At 44.2% G+C, this 25,827-nt stretch overlaps 1 protein-coding gene and 1 pseudogene across 1 annotated transcript in view; both read right to left on the reverse strand.

The window, feature by feature from the left end:
* The window catches only part of LOC145411973 (uncharacterized), a 458,683-nt gene that overhangs the window by 253,108 nt on the left and 179,748 nt on the right, over positions 1–25,827 (reverse strand). The gene's annotated exons all lie outside the window — the stretch shown is intronic.
* LOC145412016 (5S ribosomal RNA) lies at positions 21,127–21,245 on the reverse strand (annotated as a pseudogene).

Here is a 25,827-nt window from a genome sequence, read left to right on the forward strand (position 1 = left end):
ATCCTTGTGTTGGGAGAATCGTTTGGGTTATTCGTGCGGGATGCCGGTATTATAACCTACACCCCGGCGGTATACACCAGGCTAAATGGGGCTGGTATTGCGCTGGAGAGAGAGAGAGAGAGAGAGAGAGAGAGAGAGAGAGAGAGACTAGTAACAGTAAGAAAAATGTTGACAGGTGGAATAAATGGAGATAAAGGTTAGAGAGAGAGAGAGAGAGAGAGAGAGAGAGAGAGAGAATAGGAAAGGGTGAAAATAATAGGGAATAAGAGAGTAGACAGGAAAAGGTAGCGGGAGAAGCGGTCAGTGGATGGGAAATGAATGAGAATGGGGAGCCGATGGGGAAAAGTGGAGGGGAAAGAAAAAGGGTGGTGTGTGTGACGGTGAGGGGTGGAAGAGAGGTGAAGAATGGAGATAAAATGCATGAAAGGGGAGTGAGTCAGAGAGGGATGGAAGAGAGGCTTTGTGAGTGGGAAAGGTGAGTTTGGAAGGTACATAGGAGTATAAATGGGAAGCTGTATTGTGCTTTGTTTTGTTGCATATATACCTACTGTCCGCCCGTGTTAGGTGCTGGAAGAGGTCGAAAATGGGAGCGAAAAGAGTGCAAGGCAGAAAAAAGGAATGGGAGGTTATGGGTGGGATGATAAAGGGGGATGGGAGAAAGGAGAGGAGTGGAAAGGGAAATAAGAGAGGTGCTTTGGTGAGCTGAAACGAGCGGGGGTGAAAGATCGGTGTGAAATAAGTAGGGCAGCTTTGGTGGGTGGGAACAGTATGAGAGAAGGTAGAAAAACGGGGATGGGAGAATAGATACGTTGAAAACAAGGGAGAGAACTGGACGGGAGTGTGGAGCGGGTGTGGAAAAAGTGAAATGGGTTTGGTGGGAGAGGTGAAGGTGGGAGAGGGAGGCTGGTGATACGGATGGATGGCTCAGGGAGGAAAAAAGAAGGGGGGAGGAGTGTAAAAATCATATGGAACACGTTAACTTGTAGCTGAGGTGTACACTGATAAAATACTATTAATGTTTAAACCTTGCTTAGGGAAATACAGCATTTAAATTCTGCGGTCTTGCTAAGCTCGTACGCGATAGAAAAGGCAAAATCTGACAGCTTTTTTACCTGACATTATCATCTGGTGTTACCCCACAACAACCAGAGGATAAAAGGACAACTGTAGAGAAGTATGTGTTAGAGAAATGTGAAAACATGGAAGAGGAGGACCAGAGGAAGGAGGAGGAGGAGGAGGAGGAGGAGGAAGAGGAGGAGGGGGGGAGGAGAGGCCCTGATCTATGAGGAAGAAGGGGAGGGATGAAGTATGGAATGTGAGGAAAAGACGGATGAGGCAGGAACGCGTGATAAAGGAGGGAATAAACCAAGGGCTGAATAAAGGCAGATGGGAGGCAGTAACAGACGAAAGACAAGAAAGTCATAAAATAAATGAAAAAATGCCATCCGTCTTCTCTTTTCGAAGTCCTTCCATCCTGTCCATAAATCTGTTTTCTCTCTTTCTTTTCTTCATAATTCTTTTCTTCTCTCACTTTCTGTCTTTGTGTCCTCGTTCTACTTCTTTGTTTTCTGTTTCTTCTTCTTCTAATTCTCCTTTCCCTCTCCCTCTTCCTTCCTTTCTATTTCCGTCTTTCCTTCCATGTGTTTTCTATTTCCTATCTTTCTCATATTCTATTTCCTCTCCTTCTTACTTTCCATTATCTTCCATCTGTTCTTCACTAACCCTTTTCTCCCCTGTGACAAAAGGAAATCAGTTTCCATTAATCTGTCCCTCTTGCATTCTTCCTCTCTCCTTTCTTCCCTTTCTCCTGTTTTTCACATCCTTGTAATCTCTTATTCTCCTCTTTCACTTTTTCATTCCTTTTCCCTTGTAACAGAAAGCAATATCTTTTATTTAGTCTCATTGCACCCTATATTTTCTTCCTTTCTCCCCTTTCCTTTTTCATTTCCTTCTTTACTCCTCATCATTTCTCTTTCACTCTTTCTTTCTCTTTTGTTATTGTGTGACAGAGACTGATCGCTTGCCTGTAATAAACAATTTGCATTTTCCTCTTGCTATTTCTTTCCTCATTTATCTCCCCCCATTTCTTTTTCCTGTTTGCATTTTTCATCTTTCTACGCTCTTCCTCTTTTACCTCCGTTTTTCTTCCTTCCTTCCCTCTTTCCTTCATTCATTTGTTTTTCTCTCTGACCTTGCTCTGAGGCTGATACAATCTCGTGTCCCTTATATGCTGATTCCTATCGACCCATTTCATCTTCTTTTCCTCTCTTTTCCTTCCCTTGTCCTTTTTTCCCCTATATTTCTTCCATTTTTGCTATCATTTTTCCGTGTCACAGAGATAAACCAGTTACTTTTCTTTTTAACTTCTACCTTTCTTTCTTTCCTTCTCCCTGTATCTCTCCCTCCTTCTCTCGTCCTTCCTTCCCTCCTTTACTTTTATTCCATTTTTACCTTCAATCATTTTTCCATGTCACAGAGATTAACGAGTTAATTTTTTTTTCTTTTTTTTTTACCCCCACCTTTCTCTCTTTCCTTCTCTCTATCTCTCTCCCTCCTTCTCTTCCTTCCTTCCTTTACTTCTCTTCTTGACGAGACAGAAAAAAAAAAAATCTTCTGATATGCCATTTTTTTCCTTGCTTCCTTCTCCCTTTTCCCCCTCTTTCCTTCCTCTTTTTTCTTTCTCTGCTTCTCTTTTTCTTTCTTTTCTTTCTTGCCGTGCGATAGAGACAAGCCAATCTCCCTGAATCCGCCCCTCAGAATCCCTCCCCCCCCCGCTACCGTAACCCAACTTTGACATCGCTAATACTGACTGATGACCTTCGCATTGATCTCTCTCTCTCTCTCTCTCTCTCTCTCTCTCTCTCTCTCTCTCTCTCTCTCTCTATCTATCTATCTATCTATCTATCTATCTCTCTCTCGTTTTTTTTTTTTTGGCTTGGTTTGTTGTCGTGGAAACTTTTTTTTTGGTATAGGACATTGTTTTTGTTGTTTTCTTGTTCTGGCAGTTGTTTTTGTTGTTTTGTTGTCACGTGGGTTTTCTAGTGGTTTTGGTGTTTTCGTGTTATTTTTCTTGTTTTGATTTTTCTTTTTATTATGGGAATTTGGTTTGTGCTTTTGACTGCCCTCTCTCTCTCTCTCTCTCTCTCTCTCTCTCTCTTTAACATTTTTCATCCCGCCCACTCACCACCTGACCTTGCAAACATCAATCACTAATCTCCACACCTCTTTTGCAACTGCACTCCATTGCACACTCATCTTGCAACACCTTCGCCTCGCACTTCCTGCCTATATCATACTTATCCTTCCGCATCCGTGATCTGTCTTAACGTAGGTTATCTTATTAGAGTTCAGGCCTTCGAATTTATTGACATTGATATCATTACCATAAGTATTGTATTTTCCATTTCCAGAGTTTTTCAGTTCATACCCTTGTCCTCCTTCCTTGAAAAACGATAAATGGAGAATGTATGAGATGAAGGAATAACAGTAAATTAAAATCTTTCCTTCATTTCATCTTGATTTTGTCCTTCGAATAATCTGGCTTATAAATTAGTGTGCTAGCTTAAAAGTTGTTTTCCCGGCCGGGTTCTTTCGAGTTGAAAAATTGGGAAATGTAAGAGCTTGAAAGAAGACGTTGATTAAAAGATTCTTCTTTATTTCCCTCGTTTTTAGGTCTTTAAAATTTTCGAGACAGATAAGAAATAGCATATAAAATAGATTCTTCAACCTACCAGCTCCCCAGTACATACCCGTGTCCTCTTTCCTTAGAAGTGTTAAATGAGACAATGCTTGAGGTGGAGAAGAAGATTGATTACTAGACTTTCCTCCTTTTACTCATCAATTAGGTCTTCGAATTTCTTAAGGAAAATAATAATATCGTATAAAATAGATTTCCCAGACCAACACCGCCTCAGTACATAGCCTCTTCCTGGTCCTTTAGAAGTGTTAAATTTTGGAAATGTATTAGGTGAAAGAGAATACAGTGTTAAAGAACATCAAAGCCAAGTCATTCAGTCCTTCAAAATTCTCTTACATAAATTGCATAATAAGAGAGTAAAAAAATAGATTTCCAACCCACAAGCTCCTCAGTACACAGCCTTTTCCTAGTCCTTTAGAAGTGTTAAATGCAGGGGTGTATGAGGTGGAGGCGGGCATTAATTAAAAGCCTCTCCTGCGGCGCCTTCCTCGACTACCTGCCATTGGTCTTGTGGATGGCGGCCTCCATTTACTGCCTGTAATTAACCCCTTCAGCTAGTGGACCTATCTTTTTATTTCATTTTTTGCTGATTTCAGGCTTTTTGTTTTTCAGCACTCCCTCCCTTTCTCCCACACACCCTCCCTCCTTCCCTCCTTCTCAAGCTTTCCTCCCTCGTGCATTTATTCACACCCTCCTGGACTCTTTCTTCCGTCACCCTCCTGTCCCCTTCTCACCATCTCACACTCCCACCATCTCTGTCATTAATTCTCCCAAATTCTGTCTGTCTTTATAATCCCGCCTTTATTCCTACGGTCTCACCCACTCCTTTCTTCCTCACTCTTACTCCAGCCTCCATCCCACCCTCACTTCATCTCCAACTCTCCCAATATCCCGGCTGTACTTTGTCACCTTCTTTCTACTTCTTCTTCCACTCCTTCTTTTTTTCCGTCACTACTTTTTTTGTTACTCTTCGCTCGCCGTCCCTCCTCCATTCCTGCCCACGCATCTCTCCGTTTCTCCCAACTGTGTCTTTCTCACCTTCTTACCTTCTATCCCTTCCTCCCTCTTACACTCCCTCCCTCCATACTCTTCTCCCTCCTGCCTCTCTCTCTCTCTCTCTCTCTCTCTCTCTCTCTCTCTCTCTCTCTCTCTCTCTCATCCTCACACATTCATTTCTCTCACTGACAGTCTCTTCTTTCCACTACTGTTTCTTACCCCCTCTTCCCCCATCACACACACACACACACACACACACACACACACACACACACACACACACACACACACACACACACACCACGTGCTGCCTCTCTATCTCCCTACTCAATAGAAATCTCACACAATAGAGGGGTTCAAGGGAGGCAGGCAGGGGGGTTCCAAGAAAGCGAGGTGTGTTCATTCAGGCTGGAGAATGGAGTGGCCTGGTGTGTGCTTTCCTAATGTTCTTTTCTCCTGCCTGATCGGATAAGGGTGGTCTCGAGGTGTTTTTTTTCTTATTTTGTTTATTTTTCAAGGTGGTTTATGTGTATTGAGGTATTTTGTTATATAATGGTGGTGGTGTTTGTGTGTGTATGTGTGTGTGTGTGTGTGTGTGTGTGTGTGTGTGTGTGTGTGTGTGTGTGTGTGTGTGTGTGTGTGTGTGTGCACGCGCTTAATGCTCTCACTCTCTCTCTCTCTCTCTCTCTCTCTCTCTCTCTCTCCCCCCCTCTCTCTCTCTCTCTCTCTCTCAGTATAGAGGTGGACGTGTTTTCCCCACCCAAGACAAATGATGGCGCTGACACCCACTGGACGCCAGGTGAGGCACGTGGAGGAAAAGTGGAGGAGTGGAGGAAAGGTGGAGGAATGGAGGGAAAAGATAAAGGGGAGAAGGAAGAGGAGGAGGAGGAGAAGGGAAGAGGTTCGAAAGAAAGATTTATGGAGAAAGGGAAGAAAGAGAAAAGGAAGTGAAGAAGACAGGGGAATGAAGTGGGAAATACGAAGGTAGGAAAGGTGAAGATTGAGTGTTCTTTTTTTTGAAGGTATATTTTAATTATACAGTAGAGATTAATAATACGTAGCCTTATGGTGTTACACAGTTGGTGGACAGAGGTTTAATTTAAGCAGGGGGTCATTTTAAAACTGTCTCTTGGAGTGTCATACCTCTACTCTGAAGCACTCTTTCTCCTTCCTCTCCCTCTCTTCGTGCTCTCCTTTTTTTCTTCTCCCTTTCTTCCTCTCTCTTTCTTCACTTCTCCTTTTCTTCCTTTCCATTTTTTCTTCCCCTTTTCTTCCTCCTCTCCCTTTCTTCCTCCACACAGGTCATTTCCTCAGACACTGATGGATGGGTGGCCTTTGTTAGTGTGGCCAATACATAACTGTTTTGCAGCTGTTCTGATGTCATAGGTCAGCTTTCAGTCTTCCTCAATCCATCTTCCTCCTTCCTACGACCTCTAGTCTTTTAAAACCAGTGTGCCCAAGTATTTAAAATGAGATTGCCTTAAAGTTAGAATGGATCATATGAAGGGAAACATGAATCAAAATGAAGGAAGAGTAGATGAGGTTTTAGGATCAAGAATGAATAAGGGATGTTTAAAATAATTATAGGAACCAAATGGGTATAAAAGAATGTGAAAAAAGAGATAATTAAAGAATGTGAGTCAGAGAGGACTATGCGAAGCGATTTATAGAGCCAGATCGTGTCTATATTGCTTTGTCCCTCCACCCACGCTACACCTGAGTCCATAATTACTATCTCTCTTGGGCTTAAGTCTCGCATATGGTTACCTGTTTATAATTTTGTCTTCACTCATACACCTGTCATACAGTTCCCAACGAAACGAGTGATAGAGAGAAAACACACACACACACACACACACACACACACACACACACACACACACACACACACACACACACACACACACACACACACACACACACACACAAACATTTTCATCTTAATATTATTGTTTGATGATGATAATGATGGTGATGATGATGCGACCACAAGAGGGTTCAGATCCTTGTTAAATACGAGACCTGGCTCCCCTTCCATCTAATCCCTCATTACCTCCACATTCATCATCCTCGCTTCTCACATTTCTCTCCCTACAGCCCTTATTTCTCTCTCTCTCTCTCTCTCTCTCTCTCTCTCTCTCTCTCTCACACACACACACACACACACACACACACACACACACACACACACACACACACACACACACACACACACACACACACACCCTTCTTCCAACCTTCCATGCTTTCCTTAATCTCCCTTTTGATAGCTACTCCCGTATGACTCTCTCCTCTCTCCCTTCTTCTCCTTCTTCTTTTTATTCCTCTTCCTTTCATCATCATCCTTCGTAATCCTCTTTTTTTTTCCTCCACTCTTTCTCTTCTTTTCTTCTTTCTCCTTGGATTATCTTTCTCCCCTTCTTACACCTTGATATTAGTGAAAGAAATTGTATCATACGTAAATCTTTTCGTTTCTTTAGTGTTCCTTTCATTTTTCTTTTCTTTGTTCTTTCTCCTTTCTTTTGTTCTCCTCTCCTGTATAATTTTTCTGTTGTTGCTTCTTATTTTTCTTCTGCATATTACTGTTTTGATTTCTGTCTGTGTTTTCTCATTTCTTTTTCTTTTCTTCCTTCATTCCTTGCTTGTCCCCAACATCACATTTTCTTTTGCCTCCTCTTTCTTCCTTCTTTCCTTCCTTCCTTCCTTGTAATTCTCATATACCTTCTTCTCTCTTTCCTTCTTTCCATTCTTCCTTTCTTCATTCTTCCTTCCTTCCTTCATTCAATCACTCTCATTCATTCATTCATTCATTCATTCTTTCTGTTCTCTTTTCTCATTATTTCTTATTGGCCTTCGTTATTTCCCATTTACCACAAGGCATTTATTTTACCTGCCCCTCTCTTCCATTCTCTCTCTCTCTCTCTCTCTCTCTCTCTCTCTCTCTCTCTCTCTCTCTCATTTTCAGGTAGTTTCATTTTCGCCCCTCATTTTCCTCATCGCTGCCTCTTCTCGTTTTCCCTCCCTCTCTCCTTCACCTCCTCCTTCCTCCTGATTTTATTCCTTCTCTCTTTCCTTCCTTCCTTCACTCACTTTTTCTTCTATCACCTTCCCTCTTCGTCCTTCCTTCCTTAATTTCTCAATATCTTTTTTACTGACTTTCTTTCGCTTCTTCAGTTTTTTCTTCTTTCTTCCTTTTCCAACCTTTTTCTTCTTTTCTTCATCTGACGCTCCTCCCTCTTCCTCTTTCATCCCTCCTTCTCGTTTCCTTCGCTCCATCTTTCACCTGATTCATCTTTTCTCCCCTCTCCCTCCCTCCCTCCTTCCTTTATTTCCCTTTCCACCCCATCTCCCCTCCAGCAGTCTCTCCCCACGTTTCCTTGTCTCTTTCCTTCTCTCCCCTCCCCTTCCTTTCCTCCCTCTCTTCCTTCCCTCCCACCAATTCCCTCTTCTCTCTCCCTCCCTCCCACCAACTTCCTCCTCTTCCTTCCTCCTTCCCTCCTTGCTTTACTTCCTTCTTCACCCCATCTCCCCTTCGGATCCTCCCCCTCCCTCCCTCCTTCACTTCATCCCTCCCTCCCCTTCCCTCCTACTTTCCCTCCAGGGTTTATCCTCCGCTTCCTTCCTTAATTTTCCGCCTCCTCTCCTTTTCCGTAATCTGCTTTCCCTATTTCCCTTCCATTTCTTCTCTTTTTCATATATTTCGTCTTCATCCTTGCCTTTTCTTTCTTTTTTTTTAATGTATTTTCGCTTATATTTTTTTTTTTTCTTTTGTCTTCTGCAATGGCTTTTTTTTTTTTTTTTTCCCATTTGTCGTTTTTCATTCTTTGCTGTTTTCTTTTTCCTTTTTTCTGACAATTTCGTCCTATTCTTTATTTATCATCTGTAAGTTTATCGTTGTGCTCCCCCCCCCCTCTCTCTCTCCATATATGCCTCGTCTTTGCTGTGCCGTATGGACAATAGGTATTCCATCCACACCCTTATAGAACACCATACCTGTCTGTCATTCTCTCTCTCTCTCTCTCTCGTTTCATCTCTGTAATATCTTTGTCTCAATTTTTATACCTTCTGGTGCGTCTCGCTACCTTCCTTCTTCCCTCTATTTCCATTCTTTCCATGACTTTCTTTTTCATTCTTTCATTTTCTCTCTTTTTTTCCTCATGATATTCTCGGCATCTCCCTCCCTTCCTCTTTCCTTTTTTCTCCCTCCACCCCCTCCCTCTCCTTTTTAGCCACTCCCAGCATGACAGGCCAAAACGCCCCCTCCTTATCGAATGACCATTATCTCCCTCACGCCATCCTCACCCCTCACCCCGACCATCACCCCACTCCCACCCTTACCCTCTCACCCCTCCTCCCTTTCCCCTAACCCTTCTTCACCCTCTCACCCCACCCTCACCCCAGCCGCACAACCCCATCCACCACCCTCACCCCCTTACCACTCCTCACCTTTGTCACCCTCTCATCCCACACTTCACACCTCTTGTAACGCCCATACTTATTATTTTTTTTTACGGCCTCTTTTAGCGTCAACACTTGTTCCTCTTTACTTAACGTCCACACTTATTTCTCCTGTCTGTCTAGTTATCTCTGTCCATTTACCTGTCTGTCTATGTCTGTCTATTTAACTGTCCGTCTGTCATTGGATTCATCTGATTCTATCCCTCTATCTGTGTATCTGTTTATTTACTTATCTTTGTGTCCGTCTGTCTGTCGCAATCTGTCTCTCTGTCAGTCTGTCTATTTATCTACTACTTTATCTGTTGCATCACAAAGTCCACAGGAAACAACATAGAGTTCTCATAAGTTACCAGGAACTGTATATTATTACCCCTTACTAAATTAATCTCTCTCTCTCTCTCTCTCTCTCTCTCTCTCAAAACCATTACCAACCCACCTATTACGCCACATTAATTTCCTAACTCCGCCACCTGAGAGAGGCAAATGGCGTCTATCTCTCCCAGCTCCTGTTATTGCATTTACTTAACGCTATTTTGCATTCGGAACGGCTGTGTGCTGGGCTGATGCATGGAACAGGTAGCTACGTAAATCCTTCATTGTGCGGAACAGGAGAGATGGGAAGGAAGGGGAGAGACTAGAAGGGAAGGTAATGGGAAGGGAGGGAGGGAGAACGGAAAGGATTGGAACTGAAGAGAATGGAAGGAACATGAAGGGAAGAGAAGGGAACAGAACGAAACGAATCGGAACTCAACAGAATGGAAGGGAAGAGATGAGGAACGGGACAGATCAGAACGGTACGGTGTATGTAATGGAAGGGATGGAAGGGGAATGGAACAGGGCGAAACGGAATGGAGTGGAATGTGAGAGAATGAATCAGATGGGATGGGAAGAGAAGAGAAAGAAAGGGAAGGCAAGGGGAGGGATGGAAATGAAACGGAACGGTATGGAACCGCGGAACGGAACGGAACGGAAAGTGTACCTGTACGTTTTGGTGTCATGGAGTAATTATTTGAGTTTCCCGGGGCTCACTTGGCTCTGTTTTAAGCTCCTTTGCAATAAACTGCATGATGCATTTTTGTTTTTACTTTCTTTTTCGAAGGAGGGGGGAGGAGGATATGGGTGGAAGGGGAAAGGGGAAAGGAGGGGAGTGAGTAGGGCAAGGGGGAGGGAGGTAGTGGGGAAAGTGATTGGAAGGGAGAAGAGTTGTTCAGATTCCGTTTCAACCATCCCAATTCCACCTCATCATTAATAAGACCTCTTCTAATGGATAAGTATTCTTTCTTTCTGTCTGTCTGTCTGTCTGTCTGTCTGTCTCTGTCTGTCTGTCTCTCTCTCTCTCTCTCTCAGTTTTCTAAAAATTTCTTCAGTCTTCCCGGTCTCCCCTTCCTCAATTCCTGTTCTGTCTATTTTTCATTCCTTTATTTTCATTGTCCTGTTCTCTCTCTTTTCTTTCCTTCTTTTTCAGCTACCGTTATCTACGTTTGCTTACTTTTTTTACTTCTTTCAATTCCACCTAACTCAGCCCAGTCTGATCTAATCTGACCTGTCCCTCAACCCTTTTTCCTATGTTTGGTGACTTCAAATCCTATTACCAAGCTACCATCTCCCCCTGTCCCACCACAAATGTCCCCTACCTTTCCTCCTCTCTCCCTCTCCTCCCCCCTCTCCCCCAGCCCTGCCCCAACCCTGCCCCCTCCCATTCGTTGGTTCCAAATATGAGTGTAGCGGATTTTATGCATGGTGAATTTTATTACGCAGGGCCGCTAGAATCATATGTTTGTCTGTTATTAATTGTACCCCCTCCATTCCCACCGTTTTCTGTCCCCCTCCCCCTTCTCCCTTTTTATCAATCCTTTTCCTTTTTTTCCTCTCCTCTTTCCATTTTCTTGTGTCCTCTGTTCTTCTTTTCTGCCATACATACTTTCCTTCTTTCCTTCTTCATTCCTCCACCTCCTTTTTTCCATCCCCACCTTTTTCTCGTCCCCTCCTTTATCTCAACCTTCTGTCATTCTTCCTTTCTCTGTCCCTTCTGTTTCTATTCCCCTTTTCTTTAACCCTCTCTTCCTTCCTCTTTATCTCCCCACCTTCCTTTTTTCTCTTCCTCTTCCATCCCTCTTCCCTTCTCTGCTACGGTCTTCCACCCTTCCTTCTTCAATCACTCTTTTCTCCGCTTTCGTATTATCGCCTCTTTCTGTTCCCTTTTCCTTCCATCCAATCGTCCTTTCAGTTTCCTCTTACTCACTCCCTCCATTCCACCCTTCTTCCTTCCCTCCAACTTCCGCCCATCATTTCTCTTCCTCTTTTGCAACTTTTCCCTTCCATCTCTGCAGCAAATTCACTCCTCTTTCGCTCTTGCATCATATCCTCTTCTCTTCCTCCTTTGCTCCATTTCCATTCCTCTTCCTCCTTTGCACGATTTCTTTTCCTCTTGCATCCGTAACACGTACTGTAATCCTCTCCTCTTACTCCTACCTACATGTATCATATACTCACATCTTCCTCCCTTTCATCTTGTAGTGTTCCATTCTTCCTGTCTGCTTTCCCCTCACATTATTCTTACCCTCCAGTTCCCCGTCTCTCCATCGATCATTCTATTCCCCTCCATTCCTAGCTATCCCTCTCCTCATCTCTCTCCTACCCTCATCCTCTCCTCATCCCCTCCCTCCAGTCCCACCTCCAACTTTTCCATCCCTCCTCCTTCCCTTTTCCATCCTCTCTTTCGCCAACCCCTTCCCCCCTAGTCGTATGTCCTTCGTCGTTCATCCTCTCCATCCCTCCTCCTCCTTCCATGCCTCTTTTTCCACACCCCCTTCATCACTCCTTGTTTCCTTCCTTCCATTTTACACCCCCTTCCTTCCGATCCCCTGTCCCCCCTCCCCTCCCTTCCTTCCGATCCCCTGTCCCCCCTCCCTTCCCCTCCTTCCCACCTTCCCCTCCCACCTCCTCCTCCCCCACGGCATTAGTATTCCTCTGATGTTTAGTGACTCGCAATGTGCATATTTTCAAACGCATTTTTTTTTTTTTTTGCAGCGATGCGCTCTGGAAATCAGGTTAGGGCCCCCTCCCCCCCTCCCCGTACCTCCCCTCCCCTTACCCCCTCCACTCCTTCCCTCCCTCTTCCCCTTCCCCCCTCCCCCTCCCTTCCAACTCTCCCAACCCCTTTCCCTCCCCTCTCCCCTCCTCGCTGATTTTCATTGCGTTTGTGTCGATGATTTTGTGTGTTTGTGTGCGTGAAGGTATAGACTTGGGCTACGTGTGTGTGTGTGTGTGTGTGTGTGTGTGTGTGTGTGTGTGTGTGTGTGGCCGCGATTGTGGTGATAGGCTTTTGATTACGGATTTGTCCTTTATCAGTTTTTTCCCCCACCCCTCTCTCTCTCTCTCTCTCTCTCTCTCTCTCTCTCTCTCATTTCAGTATCTTTCTCTTGGATATCCATTTATTATAAACAACCATATATACTGTTTCCACACACACACACACACACACACACACACACACACACACACACACACACACACACACACACACACACACACACACACACACACACACACACACACACATACACACACACACACACACCACACACACACACACACACACACACACACACACACACACACACACACACACACACACACACACACACACACACACACACACACACACATGCGCACGTGTTGAATAAACACAGCAACGCACCGACATCCGTGGGAGACAAGCAGGCAGTCGGGGACAAACACAAACAAACAAACAGGCGTGGGAATCGATGGCAGAGTCCCCAGCATTACGGCAGCAAAGAGAGAGAGAGAGAGAGAGAGAGAGAGAGAGAGAGAGAGAGAGAGAGAGAGAGAGACAGAGACAGAGAGAGAGAGAGAGAGAGAAATATGTTTGGATAAGAAGGGAAGATATAGAATAAAAAGATGGAAGAGAGTGAGGGAACAATGAAGAAAGAAAGGGAAGGTAGGAAGAAAGAAGGAATGGAGGGAGGGAGTAAGTAGAGTGTAAGGGAAAGAGGGAAAAGTAAGGGGAGGAGGGAAAGGCAAGGAGATGGAAGAAGGAGGAAGGGTTGAGTAAGGGATGGAGACAAGACGAAAAGTAGAGAGAGTAAGAGGAAGGATGAGAGAGAGAGAGAGAGAGAGAAGATGGAAGAAGGAGGGGAGAAAGGAGGGTACGAGGAGGGCGAGAAGAGGGAGGAGGGAAGGGAGGAGGAGAGAGAAGGAAGAGGCAGAGAAGATGGAGGAGGAGGGTTAGGAGGAAGGTAGTATGATTGACAGGTGTTTGCGTGATGTAAAGGTGGACCGAGGGGGAGGGGGAAAAGGAGGAGGATGGAGGAAGGAGAGAAGGAGAAGAGGAAGAAGAAAGTTAGAGAAGCGAAGGTTGGAGGAAGAGAAATAAGAAAGGGGGAAAGGGAAGAGAAAGTTAGGAATGAGGAAGAGTGAGAAAGGAAACAAGAAAGAGGAGGTGGAGTAAAGGATGGGAGAGAGAAGAAAAAGAAATGGGAGGATGCACAGAAAAAGGGAAGGAAGGCTTAGCAAGGTGAGGAAAAAGATGAAGGAAGTAGAGATACAAGGAGAGGCAAGAAGAAAGATGAAATAAACTAGAAAGTATACTAGTATGTGTGGAAGGGGAAGGGAAGCCAAAGGAAAGTACCAACAAGAGAGGGAAAGTAAAGAGTAATACAGAATAGGGTAAGGTTGCGTAGGGTAAGGTAGGGTAGGGTAGGGTAGGTCAGGGTAGGATAAGATAGGATAGAGTCTGGTAGGGAAAGGGAGGATAGGGCAGATCAAGAGAGGATATGATGAGGTACAGTAGGATATCAAGAAGTGGATTAAAAAATTGAACAGAAAAGATGAATGACAGGAACGCAGCTGGAGAGGATGTGTGTGAAATAGGCATTTAGTGGGGGGAGGGAGAGGGAAAGAGGAAGGGAGAGGGAAAGAGGAAGGGAGAGGGTTAGAGGAAGGGAGAGGGTTAGAGGAAGGGAGAGGAAGAATTAGATTAGGTTGTGTAGTAAGGAAAGGTACTGCACATGGTACTCGAGGGAATGGTTGTGGTGATGGTGGTGGTAGTCGTGGTGGATGGTGTAATGGTGATGGTGGTAGTGGTGGGGGTAATAGGATAGATGGGAAAAGAGAATGAAGAAAGAAAATGTAGAAAAACAAGAAAATAAAGAAGAAAGAGGGACAAAGAACTAGAAGGAAGGAGGAGGCAAGAGGAACAGAAAACACTGGAAGGAGAGAAAAACGACAGAAGGGGGGAGAGAAAGGGAGAAAGAATATGAAGGAAGAAAGAAAGAAGTATGAGAGAAGAGAAAGAAAGAGGGAAGCAAGAGGGAGAGAAAGAAGGAAGAAAGAAAGAGGGAGGAAAGGAGGAAGGAGAAGAAAAAGAGTCTTGACGAATGCAAGTAGTAGCCGAGAATGAGTGGGCTATATACGTAAGTGAAATGACCGTCTGGGTGAAAAATAGGAGAGAGAGAGAGAGAGAGAGAGAGAGAGAGAGCCCAGACTGACTCCACCGTCCTCAGAGCACCCGAGGGGCTCCCCTGTTAAATATGTAAGGAGTCATGTCGTTTGTGGGAGTGCTGGTATTACATGATGGGCGGAGAGAGAGAGAGAGAGAGAGAGAGAGAGAGAGAGAGAGAGAGTAATGTGGTGGTTAAGTGGAGAGAAAAGACTGCGGTGAAAAATGAGACGAACTCTAATGAGAGAGAGAGAGAGAGAGAGAGAGAGAGAGAGAGAGAGAGAGAGAGAGAGAGAGAGAGAGAGAGAGAGAGAGAGAGAGAGAGAGAGAATAAAGAAACTGGTAAATTATGAACATGGGAGAGAATATTGGAGATTAGAAGACTTAAAGGTATTTACGGAGAGAGAGAGAGAGAGAGAGAGAGAGAGAGAGAGAGAGAGAGAGAGAGAGAGAGAGAGAGAGAGACCATAATAACAGAACAATATCATGCCTAGAATGTGGTCATCACTCTCCCCCAGAAATAATTGTTCTTGTCGTATTGATTGTGGTGATGGTGGTAGTTGTGGTTAATGGTGGTGGTAGCTGTGGTTAATGATGGTGGTAGTGGTTAAGGAATTGGTATTGACAGAGCGTGATGGTGGTAGTTGTGGTAGTGTGCGTGTTGATGGTAGTTGTGGTTGTGTGGGTGATGGCGGTATGGGTGGCAGTGGTAGTTGTTGTGGTGTCAGTGATGCTGGTGGATGTGGTTGTGGTGGTTGCTGTGGTGGTAGCTGTGGTTGTGATGGTAACGCGGTGTCTCGACTGTGATGTGGTGTGGTTGGGGTGTTAGTCATGGTGGTGGTGATGGTAGCGGACAGTTATGGTAATGGTAGTGGTAAGAGAGACCCCAGGGGAAGGTTGAGAGGTCGAGTGTGGGTAGTAAAGGAATAGTGTGTGGTAGGTAGAGTGCGTGGTAGGTAGGGTGTGGGTTGTCTGAGTTTGGTAGGTTGAGTATGGTAGGTTGAGAGGTGTGTCCCCGGAGAGGTAAATTGATAAGATAGATTGATGGATTGATAGATAGATAGATAGAAAAGGTGTCTGTGTAAGGTAGAGAGGTGGACTGAGGTAGAGAAGCAGAATGTTTAGGAAGAGAGGTTGAGTGCTGAGGCATAGAGGGGGAGTGAGTTTGAGAAAATAAATACTGATTGAAAGAGATTGCATGACGAGATAGAAAGGTGCAATGCGGTAGAGAAAAAAATGTTTAATGAGGTTGAGAGGTTGAGTGTTCGCGTAGAGATGCTAATTAAGACTTAGAGGTTGAATGTTGAGATAGGTGTTGAGTAAGGGAGAGAGGTTGAGTGTTGAGGTGGAGAGGTTGAGTAAGGGAGAGAGGCTGAGTGTTGAGGTGGAGAGGTTGAGTAAGGTGAGCTGATGGGGGACTGGAGCAGGTTGACAGTGTGCGTCGGGAGGGATCTGAGGGTATGTGTCTGGCTGTGTATTGAACCAGGGAGAGAGTTGGAGGGGGAAGAGAAGGAGGAATGGAGGGAGGGAGAGAAAGAGGAAAGAAGGGAGGGCGTGAAAGAGGGGAGGAGGAGGAGGAGGAGGAGGAGGAGGAGGAAGAAAGAGGTAATTGAGGAAGAGAAAGGAGGAAAGGAGGAAGAGAGAGAAAGAGGAAAGGAGGAGGAAGAAAAAGGTAAAGGTGGAAGAGATAGGAGGAAAGCAGGGAGATGGAAGGAGGTGAAGGAGGAAGGAGATGGAATACGGAGAGGAAGAAAGAGAAAATAAACTGAGAGCTAAAGACGGAAGGGTGTGAAGTGGAGAGGGAAGGGGACTGAGGAAGAGGATAAGGAGAAAAGAGAGGAAGGGAAAAAGGAAGAAGAAAAGGGAAAGGAAGAAGATGGGTAGGAAATATGACAAGGATAAATAGGCAGAAGGAGAAGGGAAACAGGAAAGTATGGAGGAAGGTAAGAAAACAATGTGGTCCGATAAGTGTAAATAAAATGAGAGAGAGAGAGAGAGAGAGAGAGAGAGAGAGAGAGAGAGAGAGAGAGAGAGAGTATAATAAATTTGAAAAGCGAAATTCAAAAGGAGAGAAATAAATTAAATCGGAAGAAAAAATGATAGTTCAAAAGAGACAGAAAAGAATAGCATGCAAAAAATTACGAGACAATAATACGGCATAAAAACAGAAAAGGAGAAAGTAAATTAGAGAGAAAAAAAGAGAGAAAAAGATACAGAAACCAAGAAGCCCAGAAACAGCAACCACGAAAAAGGTGAAAAGGAAGAGAGAATAAAAGCGTAATTAAAGAAGCTAAAAATTAAAATGGAGGGAAATAAAACAGAAGATTAAGCCAGTCAAGAGTTAATTAGAAAATGAAAGAGGATATTAGGAAGAGAAAAGCTGATAAAAATGAGAAAAGGGACAATAGAATTAGAGATAAAAGAGAAATAGCAAGGAGGGGAAGAAGAGTAATTGAAATGGCGACACCGGAGGAGTGTGTGTGTGAGAGAGAGAGAGAGGGAGGGAGAGAGAGAGAGATCTTTAATTAATGGTACTTTGACCTTTCTGCATGGTACGAGTATATTATGTTGCGATGGACAGATATAAATAGGTAGATAGATAGATTTACAGAGAGGCAGAGAGCAAGACAAAAAGAGAGAAACAGTGACAGAACGAGGAACAGAGGAAGAGAGGAGAGAAAGGGAGAGAGAGAGACAGAAAAATCTTGTGCATGAAAGTTATGGTATTGACGAAGAAGGGAGGAAGGAAGAAGGGAACAAGAGAGAGAGAGAGAGAGAGAGAGAGAGAGAGAGAGAGAGAGAGAAGGCGTAATTATAGATATAAAATTAAGCGAGTATTTTAAACATTAATTTATTCTTTACTTCCTCATTTATTATTTTCCTTTCTCTCTTCATTCCTTCTTCCTCCCCTTCATTTCTTGTTTATTGTTCACAGGACGTCCTCTCTCTCTCTCTCTCTCTCTCTCTCTCTCTCTCTCTCTCTCTCTCTCTCTCTCTCTCTCTCTCTCTCTAATTAATCCCTAATGACCGCGGCAGCTTCATTTAGGGCGCCTGTATTTCCAGAACTGAATTAAAGGGATTTTAAATGCTCTTCCTATTCTGCCGAGCCGGCCCGGTGTGGGAGTAAGAGAGAGAGAGAGAGAGAGAGAGTTGAAGATAAAATTGATATTGATGGTTTAGAAGAATTAGAAAGTAATGAATTTAAGTCATTAGAGGAAAAATGAGAGAGAGAGAGAGAGAGAGAGAGAGAGAAGTTGCCAGAAAACGAAAGGAAAAGTTGGGAGGAGGGAGTTTGAAGGAGAGGAAGAGGGGAAGAGAGAGAGAAGTGGGAGGAACTGAGGAAGATTAAGCAACGTCGAGCGAGAAAGTTAAATTAAAGATAGTGAGATTTCAGCGTAGCCTCGGGATCTTACGCCTCGATAGGGAGTAATTTGGGATTGGCCTTTTTTAAGATGGAAAAATGTAAGAAAGTGATGGTAAAACAGTGAGAGATAGATAGATAGATAGATAGATAGATAGATAGAGAGAGAGAGAGAGAGAGAGAGAGAGAGAGAGGGGGGGAGAGAGAGAGAGAGGGAGTGAGAGAGAGAGAGAGAGAGAGAGAGAGAGAGAAAGAGAGAGAGAGAATGGAAAAAAGAAATGAGAGAGACAGCACTAGAAAAACACTTTGACTGTGAGAGCTAAGAAAGTATAGAAGCAGCAAGAGAGAGAGAGAGAGAGATATAAGATGGTGAAAATAAAGCGAGAGAAAGTGAGAGTGCGGAGGGCAGCATTCCCACTAAAATAATATAGACTCCACCACCCGGGACCCTAAAGTGGCATTTACCCCAGAAATAAGAGCCAAAAACGGGAGAGTTAAAACCTTTGAGTTCCACCTCTCTCTCTCTCTCTCTCTTCTCTCTCTCTTCTTTCTCTCTCATAAGAAACTGGATTTAACTAGTTATACTAACAATTCCTTTTTTTTTCCTTCAGTGCGTTTTTGCAAATGTATATAAATTTTTATCTTTCTAAATACAAGCAGTTTAAAAAGCATGTATCGACATTCGGTTCATGAGGTGTATGGTTTCTTGTGAAAAAAAAAAAAAAATGCTCAGTGTGAATAATGGGAGACGAGGAAAAAAGAATATGGTGGTGAAGGAAGAAAATTTACAGATAGAGAGAAGAGACTGCAGAGAAGGAAAGAAGAAACTACATAGATAGAAAGGAAATGCAGGAATTTTATCTAAAAGTCCACACAGCAATTCCATCACTGCATCTACACTGCTTGCTTTCTTGTCTTCATTCAGCCTTACTTGCATACCTGTACCTGGTTAATTAAGTGAAGTACCTGGCTTGGCGGTGGAGGGGTGTGAGGTAGGTGAGTGGAGAGGAGGATAGGGGAGTAAGGGGTGGGGGTATGGGGTGCAGGTAGGGAAGGGATGGGGTGGAAGATGCTGGGAGGTGGGGTTGATAAGGAGGTAAGGGCTAGGGGTGGGAGACATGGGGGTACAGGGAGGGGTAAGGGGATAAGGGGCTGAAGAGTAAGAGATGAGGGGTAAGGGGCTGGGCGGTTGGAGATAGGGGTAAGGGGCTGGTGCGTGGGTGGGATGGTGGGGGGATCAGGGGGTGGAGAGAGAGGGGGATTGAGAGGGGGTCGCAGGTCTCACTCTCCGCGATTCTATTAAGGTGATTGGCTGAGATTATTCGCTGGGTTTCGGGTTCACATCTCCGTAACAGCCTGGATCAGTCCTCCCTCCCCCCCTCCTCTCTCTCTCTCTCTCTCTCTCTCTCTCTCCATTCATTCTTCCCACTTCTTTCCAATTCCCTTCCTTTCTTAATTCCTTCCTTAACAAAGCCAAAGCCAAGGAGAGAAGGAGGGAGAATCGAGAGGGGGGGGAAGGGGGAGATGGAAGGAGGAAGGGTACGGAGGGAGGGAGGGAGGGCAGTGAGGGTGAAGCAAGAGAAGGGAGAGGGGTGAGGGAGGGAGGGAAGGCGAGGGGACTGAGGATGGGAGGGGGAGAGGTGGAGCAAAGGGGATTGTGGTCTGGATTGGGTTGTTGAGGGGGCCGTTTGATCCTTGGCATTGTTCCGAGCCCCAATCTTCGTCTGAGCTATTGTCATCTTCGTATAATCGAATCCACGGTGCTGGGGAGAATAGACTTTTGTTTCTCATTATTCTCATACGGCTTCTTACCAGTATATCCTCCTTCTGTTCTCTCTTCTTCCCCTAATGGGTTTTCTACTGACTCTAACGGGCTTTATACTTGCACTAATGGGCACTCTACTCACTCTGTCGGGCTTTTCTCAGTAGTTATTCTTTCATGGCATCTTACCCTTATAATTATCATCTCCGTATATTCTTTCTGTTTGATGTCTGCTTACTCTGATTGCCTTTCTGCTTTCTCCGTCGGGCTTTTGTTCCTGTAGATTATTTCCTTATGACCTCTTACCCTCATGTCCTCCTCCTGTTCTCTCTTCTTGCTCTCTTCTTGCCCTTTCAGAGGTTCAGCCCAATCTAAGTGCAGTCGTGTGGAGGAAGACATAAGAAAATAATAGAAGTCAAGGAATCATTGCATTGAATGGGTTAATACTAAGTGATTCATATATCCAGTTTATTTTGCTGAAGTTCCCTCCGGCCTGCATCCCACTTAATGAGCTCCGGAAGTGTAATAAACAAAATAAATCGTTTAGGAGAAGGTGTTAGGGAGCTTCCATAACCCACTTAATGAGATGCCCCCACAATCGCCTCAGGGTCATTGGAGATCAGTAGGTGTGTGAAATAAGACACTCGCCTCTTTGTGCACTCCACCTCATAGACCTGTAAATTTCGATGGGATAGGGGCTTTGTAACATCTCTTCATTAGCGATTTATTCTGTATATTACACCTTGACATTGCCTTGCACGCTATTTATATCGTTTTAATATTGACGCCTTCTTCATCCCTAGCATACTGTACAAGAGGGTATTAAAGTGAAGTGTGTGGGGTCGAGGAACGAAATGCTGGTCCTTAATCCATAATGGCTGGGGCATAATGGTAATAGCTGACCGAGAAGCAGTATGGCGGACAAGTATGAATTAACGATGAGGCAAGGGGGAGAGCGTGGATGAGATGGAGGGATGTCGCGGAGAGGTATATGAAAGAGAGGGGGTGTAAAATGGGGGTAGGGCAGCGAAATGGCAGGGGACAGGGCGACATGGAGGCCATTTGTTTGTGGTCACCCCTTACGGGATTAAGGCGTCTGGCTATAGATAGAAACCACCAAATCTTAGTGCATTTAATGAACGTTTTGACTACTAAGAATTCCCTTTTAGACACAGGAAGTTAAATTTCTTGAGATAGTTCACGTAAACCAAGGAATTTTTTTTTTCTTATCCCCCATTAAGGAAGGGTTAGCATCGGTCTGAACTAATGGTCCATCCATCCATCCATTGCCAGACGCCATGTATCCCAAACGGGGTGGTCAAGGGCTTAGAGTTAATTGTTTTACAGGGAGGGGCACCAATCCTCCACCAACCCCACTTGACACGTAGGGATGCCAACAGCATCTGGTGTTCCCAGGCGGTCACCCATCCAAGTACTAACCAGACCCGGCGTTGCTTAACTTCGCTGATCGGACGGGAAGCGGTGTACTCAACGTGGCATGGCCTCGGATTCCTAGTATACACGTTCAGTTAAATAAAATCGTCAGCTGTCATATGAAATAGGATACGAGAATGAGGTTAAATAACATTTTATATCCTTGTTTTAATGTGTCTTTTCCTTGCCTACAGTCTTGGCATTTTCCCAACCATAAACGGGTTAAATAGCACGCTTGTCTTTCCTCTAACAATATTTTCCCCTCAGTCGAATCAGCACAGGTTTTCAGTGGAAGCCAGGCCATATATATATATATATATATATATATATATATATATATATATATATATATATATATATATATTTTGTCACTAATATTACTGGAAAAGGCTCTCATTCGTGCGGTAGTAGAATTGTGCCTATGCATATCGGCCTCTTTTTTCACCCTACCTGACTCTCTCTCTCTCTCTCTCACATAGTATAGCGTCCAGCCAGCCAACACCTTCAGTCCTGTCAATAAAATGTTGGACCGGAATATTGGCAAAAAATTCTGTTAGCGGACATGAAAACTGGGATGGACAAAAGTCGGATTTGCACTCTCCAGGGACGCGCCGGACTGAGTACCTGACGCGAGAAAAATATAGTTTGTTTATAACGTGGAATATGTGTGGATAGGAATGTGTGTGTGTGTGTGTGTGTGGGTGGGTGGGTGGGTGGGTGGGTGTTGTGTTTTTGTGGATTTTATGTGTGCTCAGTTTTTAGTGTTTGGTATGGACTGGATGACTCTCTCTCTCTCTCTCTCTCTCTCTCTCTCTCTCTCTCTCTCTCTCGCGATGTGCGCCAGAACGAGAAACTGACGTGAAAAAATATTTGTTTATAATCTGAAAGTCTCCTCTCTCTCTCTCTCTCTCTCTCTCTCTCTCTCTCTCTCTCGATGTGCGACAGAACGAGAAACTGTCGTGAAAAAATATTTGTTTATAATCTGAAAGTCTCCTCTCTCTCTCTCTCTCTCTCTCTCTCTCTCTCTCTCTCTCTCTCTCTCTCTCTCCCCACCTAGCATGAATACCCCACATCTTTGTAAAAAAAGAAAAATGTCAGTTTCGTGATAGTTGTCTGCTTAAACGTGTCAAAAGATAAAAGATTTTTTTTTTTAAGTGTTGCTGTGGAAACAACTCACAGGCACGAAAAGAAAATGTAAAATGCCTGTGTAGTGTTGAACATTGCAGAAAAGAGAGGAGAATGAAAAAAAAATAGGCAGAGAAAAAAATGGTTGTTATACATGCTCTGTGTTGCCATTTTTAAACTGCCAGGAGGAATTAACTCATGTCACATTTTTCCTTTTATTCTCTCTCTCTCTCTCTCTCTCTCTCTCTCTCTCTCTCTCTCTCTCTCTCTCTCTCATTTTTTGAGCAAGCAATTTCCTTTCCCTCATTCTTTTTCATGTTCACTTCGTTCCTCCTCCTCCTCCTCCTCATTTCCATTTGTGTTACCCTTCTAACCCTAATTCTATTTTCTTCATGCCTTTCTCCCTCTTTTGCCCTTTTCCCTTGTGCTGCCTGTGTTACTTTAGCATATTCTTTTTCCCTAGAATTTTTGTGTGTAGCGGGTATTCTCTCTCTCTCTCTCTCTCTCTCTCTCTCTCTAAAAAATAACTCCATCTGCCCCCACCCCATTAAGCCAAACTTTCTCACTTCCTTCCACCACCTTTCGGATCCAACTCTGGCCTCGATTAGGACCTCTTAAACACACCCGCCCGCCGATAAATAAGTCACTTTAATTTCCTGCCAAGTATGAATGGTCTCATACTTTTTCCCGGCCATTTGGTCACACTAGGATGAAGGTTTTGATGGCCAGGTACACGTGGGTTTTTGTGTTTTTTTTGGGTGAGTTGGTCAGTGTGTGTTTGGTCTTTTTTTTCTCTTCCTTTTCTTGGTTTGGGTTCCTCCTTTTCACTGTTGCTTGATCTCGGGTTTCTCTCTCTCTCTCTCTCTCTCTCTCTCTCTCTCTCTCTCTCGTGGCATCATAGCGTCATTCCTACTGTTTGATTATACAAATGTCACTCACCTCCCTCGCTATCCCCCGAAAGGATGAAGGTGAACCGGAGGAGTAAATTCATCATACAGTTCGCTAGGTTCACATTCAGAGGAGCTTGGGGAGACAACAGTTAGCCTACTATTACTACTACTACTACTACTACTACTACTACTCGTGCATGCATATATTTCCCTCAGTTTTTTATCGTTCTTTTTCATCCTTTGCAGGTTAGTGGAAAAAGAGTGGCCGCCTTCCCCCTGTGCCCAGCCTGACTGCTCGCTTGCCAGTCCCTCGCCTCGCCCGTGCAGGTAGGTGGTCCAGGAATAACCTTTTGTGTGTGTGTGTGTGTGTGTGTGTGTGTGTGTGTGTGTGTGTGTGTGTCAAAAGATAGCTCTCCTCTTCTCTCTTTTTCTTTTTCCTTTCCTCATCTCTCTGACTCCTGACGCCTTTATTTCTGTTTCGTTGTTTCTGTCACACGCGTTTTCATTTTCAGCCTGCCTACCCTTTTCCTTCATTCTTCCTTCAGAGAGAGAGAGAGAGAGAGAAAGAGAGGAAAAAAAAATTGTCATACTAGCTCAACGTCCTGTATTCCTCTTCCCATCTCTTCTGGTATAAGTCGATGTGCCTCCTTATGTTCGTGTCTAATAATATATTACTTATACTTCCTACACATGCTGTTATATTAGGGTAGGCTGGATCAAAATGAGATTCGGCTTGGTTAACTTGGGCTAAATAAGATTATGGCAAAACAGGTTACGTTAGAGGCTTCCTTCGTTTATACTATTTAACAGTACCGTCCACACACTAACAAAATTATTTGCAAGAGTCGAAGAGCGAACTTTTAAATGTGAATACCAGAGGACCGATTTTGTCTATTTTGCTCCTTCCAATTCGATGACGTGATGCTCTTTATTCCATTCTTGCTGCTTCCAGACGATTTTATATGATTTTGGAGAGAACCCTAGTATTTAAGGGAGTTACTAAAGGCTGTATCAAACCCCTGCTGGTCGAAAAATATATCCTGAGCTGAATAAAATTGTCTTGTTATAGAGACAGTGGTAACCTTGGTCATAGTGGTGATACTGGTGGTGGTGGTAGTTGGTAGTGGTGGTAGAGGCGGCGTAGGTGGTGTAGGTAGTGACAGTAGTGATGATGGTGTTGACAGAGGTTGATAATGGTGGTTATTGAAGTAGTATGGTGGTGCTTGTTAGTGGCTGATGTGTAGTAGATAGTAGTGGTGGTCGTGGTGATGATGATAGTGACGATGGTGATGATGATGAGGAGGATAGTCTTGGCATTGTTTATGATGGTGGTCGTAGTATCAGTTCTGGTGGTGATAGTGGTTGATGGTAGCAGTGGTGGTGGTCGTGGTGGTAGCTGGTGTTAGTGGTTGGCTTCATGGCTGGTTTGTCCATGATTCATACCAACATGCACCCGCTGTTACCTATTCATACTGCAGCAAATATGACCACTGCTCCCTGCAATATTGAGACGCGCTCACTCAATTGCACACGCACATGGACTGCATATATACACCATGCCACACGCACATGGTCACATTCTGGGGTGTACACGGGTTTGATTTGGCGCACACGGAATCGTAGGTAGGAGTAGGTTTGTATTTACTCACATGTAAATGGGTGGTTCATGGCTGTTTGTGTATTAGCGTTCACACACACACACACACACACACACACACACACACACACACACACACACACACACACACACACACACACACACACACACACACACACACGAACCGTATATCCATCTTGATTTACACTAACATTATATAATATCTGCGCTGCATTTCGTTAGGTATATGACTGCAATGTATGTTTCCTTCCTTGTTCGCGTTCTTATTGTTCATATACACATACTTGCATGGGAGTGCATATGTAGTGAAGTAAGGTAATTTATGCACACTATAACTCAAATTTCTAGTATAAGACTTTAATGGTGATAGATGAAGTGGTAGTAGTAGTAGTAGTAATAGTAGTAGTAGTAGTAGTAGCAGCAGCAGCAGCAGTAGTAGTAGTAGTAGTAGTTGCAACCCCAGGCTCATCTGAACGCAAACCCAGTGAATTATCCTCCTTTTGGGGAATAGGGAAATAGTTAGGGGAGTTTGTTATTTCGGTGCCACCACGTGAAGGCGTCCCTCTCCATCAGCACTTAACCGGGATTCTCAACTTTTATCAGCATGACTGGTCAACACTGAACTTTTTATTTTCTGTACATTCTTCCCCCCGCCTATGATCTCTGGTCTTTTGAGATGCAGGTTCCAGGAATCTCGATATGAATAAACCAAAATTCTGGTTCTCTTTTATTTAGTTTTCTCAGGAAGGGACAAATTTTTCTTGGCTTTGAGCCTTTGGGCCCTCCTCTTTGCATGAAAACATTTGCTGACACACACACACACACCACACACACACACACACACACACACACACACACACACACACACACACACACACACACACACACACACACACACACACACACACACACACACACACACACACACACACACACACACACACACACACACACACACACACACACACACACACACACACACACACACACACACACACACACACACACACACACACACACACACA

The sequence above is a fragment of the Coenobita brevimanus genome, chromosome 91 (genome assembly GCF_032717465.1).
Source record: "Coenobita brevimanus isolate Jiangsu-jjx chromosome 91, ASM3271746v2, whole genome shotgun sequence".
In the NCBI taxonomy this organism is placed as follows: domain Eukaryota; kingdom Metazoa; phylum Arthropoda; class Malacostraca; order Decapoda; family Coenobitidae; genus Coenobita; species Coenobita brevimanus.